Here is a 7,296-nt window from a genome sequence, read left to right as displayed (position 1 = left end):
CAATTTTTTTTTGGTTTTAAATCCAAACATATTACCTGTACTACTCAGAGGTCTGTAGAAAAATATCATGAGGTAACTGCCCAAGTGTTCAAGTCTTAAGATATGAAGATGGACTCCCTTATTTAATCATTTCATACAATGTGTAGATATTGCTTCTCTCTGTCTTTAGCAAAACAAAGTATGCTTTTCACAAAAACTCACATACAAAACATAGAGGAGTGCTCACAATCTGCATTGCAGTCAACCACCAAGATATTTAGAATGTCTCACTCTGCTGGTTTGTGTTTTTTTTAGGTTTCACCACATGTGCTGTCTCTGCGAGATTTTTGTTTACTTACAGTGGGCTTACAGCCCTTCCATAGCTTACCATTGGTTAACTTCAGCGTCGCTCTGATTTGGTTCCCACCTTTTCACATGGCATGCGTGGGCCATGTCATCTACTTTTTGGCGCTCACCCGGGAGCATGGACCAAGTACTTGTATCCTCCCCTTGCTCAAGTTTTTTTTGAGCTACTGTTTTTTGGATTCGAGCACTCCTTATGAGTGCTTGAGTTTTCAGTCCATCTCCCATATACACATCCATGTAGTTTCTAGACCCTCCCACTTACCTCCTATTCCCTTCCACACCAAAGCCCATCAATGTAAGCAAATCCGTTCATCTATGACAGCGAATAGGTCTGTTGTTGTGGCACAGAATATGCATATCCTTGTACTGTAAAGTGTGACTGTGATTCTGTGTGTTTTCCAAATAAAGAATGCTGCAACATTATTTCTTGTCCCCTAAATAAAATTTTACTGCTGTGTTCTACTATTTTCTCTAAAAAACAGTGCTACAGTGCCTCTGTAAAACATTGACAAAACCCATGAGAGTGGCTTTTCCTTAAAGATTAAGAACCCCATAAAACTTGAACTGAGGATCTGACGTAGGCCTTTGACTGCATTCCTCTAGGCCATGGCACTCTACACCAGTCTAATCTGCATGACTGCACTCTACACTGCTCTACTCTACTCTACTTTATTCAGCTGCACTCTACTCCACTCTACTCTACACAACTGTACTCCACACCTCTGCACTCTATGCCACTTTACTCTACCCTACACCACTCCAGTCTATGCCACTGCACTGTATGCCACTCTAGGCTACTACCTTTCCACTCTACGCCATTGCACTCTACACCACGCCACTTTATGTAATTACGCTCTACACCGCTGTACTCTATGCAACTCTACTCCACACCACTCCACTCTGTGCCACTGCACTCTATGCAACCTTTCCACTCTACGCCATTGCACTCTACACCACGCCACTTTATGTAATTACGCTCTACACCGCTGTACTCTATGCAACTCTACTCCACACCACTCCACTCTGTGCCACTGCACTCTATGCAACTCCATTCTACACCACTTCCCTCTACGCCACTGCTCTCTACACCACTCCATTCTAAGCCACTGAACTATGTACCACTCTACACCACGCCACTTTATGTAATTACGCTCTACACCGCTGTACTCTATGCAACTCTACTCCACACCACTCTACTCCATGCCACTGCACTCAATGCAACTCCACTCTACGCTGCACCACTCCACTCTACGCCACTGCACTCTGCACCAATCTGCTCTGCACCGGTCTTCTGTAAGCCACTACACTCTATGCCACTGCACTGCACTTTAGGGCACTCTACTTTACACCACTCTACACCATTGCACTCTAGGCCCCACCTACTTGACTCCACTGCACTCTATTCCACTACACTTTGAGCCACTACACTCTATGTCAATGCACTCTACACTACTCTACTTTTTATGAACCACTCTACACCACTGCACTCTTCGCCGTGGCACTCTATGCTGCTGCATTCCATGCCACTGCATTCTACTCCACTCTACAGCACTCCACTTTGCACCACTGTACTTTATACCAGTCCTCTCTACTCTACACTACTCTACTTTACAGTATGTCACTCTTCGCCGCTCCAATCTATGCCTCTCCACTCAACTGTACCACACTCTACGCCACTCATTTTATGACACTCTACCTCACTCCACACAATGCTACTCTGCTCTATACCACTTCACTCTGCGTCACTCTACTCTACACCACTCTAAGCGACTCTACTCTACATGTCTCTACACCATTCCACTCTATTCGGTTCCACTCCACTCTGCACCACTCTGCGTCACTCCACTATACTCCAGTCTACCTCACTCCACTCTATGCCACTCCACTCTATGCCACTGCACTCTACTCCTACCCACCCTACTCTACGCCATTCAGCAATACACTTTATCACCTCACCACTTTCAAAATCCACCAGCCGCCACTGCATTCTACTCCATTGGATGCCACTCTACGCCACTGTACTCTATGCCGCTCCACTCTACTCCACTCCACCCTATGCCACTCCAAGCCACTCTACTCCACTACACTCCAAGCGACTCTACTCCACTCCACTCAACAGCAATCTACACCATGCCATTCTACTCCAATCTACTCTACCCTACTCCACTCTGCTGTACAACATGGCTAAAAGATATTTGCAAAGACAATAGCTGTCATGAAACCTATTGGCAAAACCTAATGCATGTTTTTATTTTCTTAGACAAAGGAACATAACGCAGTGTTCTTAAATTAACTCAAAATGTCTTCCGTGTGTCTGCATTCGCACAAGAGCTTAGGCATCACCTGAAGCTAAGAAACTTTTTTGTCCAGTCACATGAATTGAAGTAAAGGTATTTTTTCTTTAGAGTAGGTAAAAAGTTAAACTTTTTCATTTCAGTCCCTTCACCCACGAAACAACTTCCAGCCTGGTACGTGTCACACACTCCTTTGGCTGCGATTAGTGGAATGCCTCTCTCTTGGGGTGTGGAGCAGAGATTCCACAACCATCACTGCCACTGCAATGACAGTGAGACAGCTTTGAGGGCTAATGCCCTTCTGTGTCTGTGTGTTTGCATTTGTGTGATTTCAAAGCTGTTGGTATTTTGCATGAGGTACTTACAATAGTGTAAACTCCACTCAAAGAGCTGCAGAGCAAGATAGAAAGCCTATTTTTATGTGTCAGTAGGTGCATCTGAAACTTTAGTTGCAGTACACAGGACAGAATTCTACATGTAGTGTGTGTTTGAAACCAGACTACAAACAAGCATTAGCAAAACCACTAAGGATGGCATTGGGCATCAACCTTCTGGCAATTCTTGCTTTGTTTTGTCACGGTTTTTCCAAAATGTATTGTTTGGGGTATATGCTGGGCCCTCATCAATCTAAAAAAATCATTTTCTGCAGGCAAACCCATTTTTTTGGGCTTAAAAAACACATATTCCCATAGTGCTCCCTGGCACTGAAGTGAACTACTTTGTGTGTGGATGTGTTCTCTGGGAAAGAGTGGCATGCTGAAACTCATAGTGAAGTCAGCCAATGGCTAAAGTGGGCTGATACATTGCCCCTTAATGCATGCTGGAATGGGTGGAAGAAAAACGTGGATGACACCAACTACAGATTAATAGATGATATCTAGCTGAAATCTTTATAAGTAACTAAGTTGTACACATAATTGTAGTAAAATCAAAAGGTCTTGGCTAATACAGACCTAAAAGAGTCTATTAGTCTGGAATTGGCTGAAAGTCTGTTGCCTTTGAGAAAACAAGAAAGAAAGCAAGTTAGCAAGCACATAAGAAAGAATGAAGGAAAGAAAAAAGTAAGGAAGCGTGAAAGAAAGAAGGAAGGAGAGGAGGAATGAAAAATAGAAGGAAAGAGATGGAAAGAAAGAAGGAATGAAGGAGAGAATGAAAGAAGGAAATAGAGAAGGAAAGAAAGAGAGAGAGAAAAAGAAAGAGAGGAAAAGAGAGAAAGAAAGAAGGCAAAAGGGAAGGACAGAAAGAAAGAAAGAGAAAAAGAAAGATGGAGAAAAAGTTAAGAGAATGAAAGAGAAGAAAAGAAAGAGAAGGAAAAAGAGAGAAGGAATGAGAACAAAAGAAGGAAAAGATAAAAGAAAGAAGGAAAGAAAAAGAAAGTAAGAAAGCAAGAAACAAATAAAGAACAAGAATCAAACAAAGCAAAAAGAAGGTAGCTTAATACAGAACAGTAGTTTCAAATGGACACAATCTGATCTGGTATGCTGTGAAATAGCACCAGTCAGAAAAGCAAAATACTCCAAAAGGAATTTACAACAGTATTGGCGGGAGATGGGATTTGATAAAGATGGATTGTAAATCAGAAGCGCCCTGCTATTGCATCGGGCTCTAACACAAATGTAATACTAAAGACATAACAAAGTAAAAATAGAAACGCTTGTACTGAAGAGAACTCGCTTGATGTGCTCCTTGTGAGAGAGCAAAGTGCAGTCATTCAAACTGAATGTAATCAGTGCCCATGCTAAATGCTGTAGTGGGCAGAAGCAAAATGTGAATGACACAACGACAGACCAATGGCTGAAGAAAGGTGGCTAGAAGCCCCTACAAGTACGTATATTATAAATATTTTAGTAAAATCAAAAGGTCTTGGCTAACGCCAGGCCATAAAAAGACAGGTCGGGAAGAGAAAGTGTATGATAGGAAGATGACATTGGGAAAAGGACACAGAAGTCTGTGGGCAACTAACAACTACACGTTCCACTGATTTGTCCTCCAAAAAAAAGAAAAGGATACCTTCCAACATTTGGCAGATTTAGATTTTTATGAAGAAAATAGAAGCAGTTTTTACAGCTTTCCCTCCCTTTTCAGCCGGACAAACCTGATTTCCAGGCTTACATTTGGGGAAATGTATTTCAGAGTGGCAGTAGTTACTCTGTAGTTATAGTTAGGGTTACCAAAGTTAGGGATTTTTTTTTATTTTTGTCCCTTAATAACTTTGCACTCATTTGACGATTCTCCATGAAACTTTGCAGACCTGTTGCACCCATTGTTGGAGAAGTTAAAGTTTTGTGGCGTTTGGTCAAGGGAGTGCAAAGAAAAGAAGGAGATCTCAAAACACACTTGAAATCCAATGCATTTTACACAGACTTTTGCATTCCACATAATTGCAAAACAGATTGTAATAAAATTTCTCAGCAATGTACATTAGAGTATGTAGATGAATCCTTTTTCTATTGCAAGCGACATTAGGAAGTGATTATGAAGTTATGAGGCCCAATAACTTTGTGATCTTGTAGCACAATGCTACTAAAAGTAGCAAGGAAGCCCAAAAAATAAACTAGACTGCATATGTAAAGTTTCAGATTTACTACATGAACAACTGAAAGTTCCATTTATAATCGCATGCTAATGGGAACCTATAAACAAATACATGACAAATAAAATACACCTTTATCTACATAACATTTCTTTGCATGCTCTCTTGCTTACAAAATAAAACTGGCCAAACAAGCTGAACAAAAAACATGTTTGTTATGCACGCCTGTGTAACAAAATGAAAAATTCCCCCAACGGTGAGCCATCAAACTACTATTTGGAGGACATAATAATTGGCCTCGAGGAAAAAAAAATAATCTTTATATTGATTAGCAATCATTGCAATCATTGCCTTTTATTCACTTTGGCCTTCATATGTAGCACAATCCTAATAAAAGTAACAAGTAACCCCAAAGAATAAACTAGACTGCATTTGTAAAGTTTAGGATTTACTACATGAATACATGAAAGACCTATTTATGAGCACATGCTAATGGAAACCTATAAAAAATATATAACAAATAGAATACATCTTAATCTACATAAATTTCCATTGCACACTTTCTGACTCACAAAATAAAACTGTGTCCAGCAAGCCAAACAAAAAACTTCTTCCTTATGTACTGTTGCACAATAACATAGAAAAGTGACCTAGCATTGAGCTACACAAACTACTATCTAGAGCACATGATAATTGGCCATTAAGAAAAACAAATAACATCCTTAATTTGTATAACAACGATTGGCTTTAATTCACTGTGGGCTTCATATCTAGAAAAATCCTACTAAAAGTAGCAAGGAAACCCCCCCAAAAAAACTCGACTGCATATGTAAAGTTTCAGAATTACTGCATGAACAACTAAAAGACACATTTATGGTCACATGAATTATGTAAACCGAATAAACAATTACAATAGATAAAAAGAAAGAAATCATATTAAATCTGATTGTCACTCTGCAGTTATTAGTATTCCCAAAGATAGGAATTCCTCGGATATTAGCTCCCTAATAAGTTACCACCCGTTAGATGAATCACAACAACATTTCCAGACCTATAGCATTTTCTAAATTTTGAGATGATGTAAATTTTTGTGGTGAATCACTAAGGGGGTGCTGAGATAAAAGGCGGTCCCAAAATGCGTTTTCCTACCAATGCGTTTTCCATAGACTATTGTAACTCATGTAGCGCGAAAACAGCTGAATGGATTTACATTACATTTGCCAGCATTATACATTATGGTGCAGGGATGATGCTTTTTGGGTACTGCAGGTAAGTCGGGTAAGTATTTTTTAAGTTACAAGGCATTTAAATTTAGTGATATCTGTCACCACAGTACTTTCACGGAATTTTCCAAAATGTTGTGCAGCTACCGCACTACATAGCCGTAAACCTATTTTAAAAGATATTTAGCACGTTAGATTGCACAGTTCAGGTATGGCGGACGTTACCTGCGCAAGCGGGGAAGCAGCCACTGTATGCCCCGGCACTCCATTGGCGCGACACCCCGCCATGTCGGTGGCACGGGGACCTAAAGCACTCTCCCTTCTGGCAATTGTAGGAATTGTCACACTGGGCAATATATACCCAGAAGGCACATTTATCACCCTGGCGGATATACAGACATGTTAACCCAGTACCCCATTGTTGGTATTCACATACTATAGATTGAGAGAGGCTCTTAAAACTTTAAATATTTTGCACTCCTCCGAGCCTCCTTGCGTCACACATGGTGTCACATGCACAATGCAACAGTTAAGTCAGATTTACAGAGCAACACAACACCACCATGCGTGCAAAAGCATTGAATTGTAAATCAGGAGAAACACAAGGCAGCACAATTCACTGTTTCGCGTTACTCTGCACACCATAAGCTACATTGCAGCTAAATTTCCCATACATCCGTATGCCATGCCATCTGAAGCCACTCCACTATACACTATTCCACTTCACGCCACTCCACTCTACACCTCTCCAATGTACGAGACTCCACTCTACGCTATTAAACTGTACGCAACGCCACTAAGCTCTACTTCATTAAATTGTCTTACACTGTACGCACCTCAATTCTATGCCACTCCAGTAACGTCACTCCACTGTATGCCACTCCACTAGATGCTACTCCAC

This window comes from Triturus cristatus, chromosome 3_2, assembly GCF_964204655.1.
Source record: "Triturus cristatus chromosome 3_2, aTriCri1.1, whole genome shotgun sequence".
NCBI classification, from domain to species: Eukaryota; Metazoa; Chordata; class Amphibia; order Caudata; family Salamandridae; genus Triturus; species Triturus cristatus.
The sequence above is the reverse complement of the archived record's forward strand: the minus strand, read 5'-3'. Positions refer to the sequence as shown.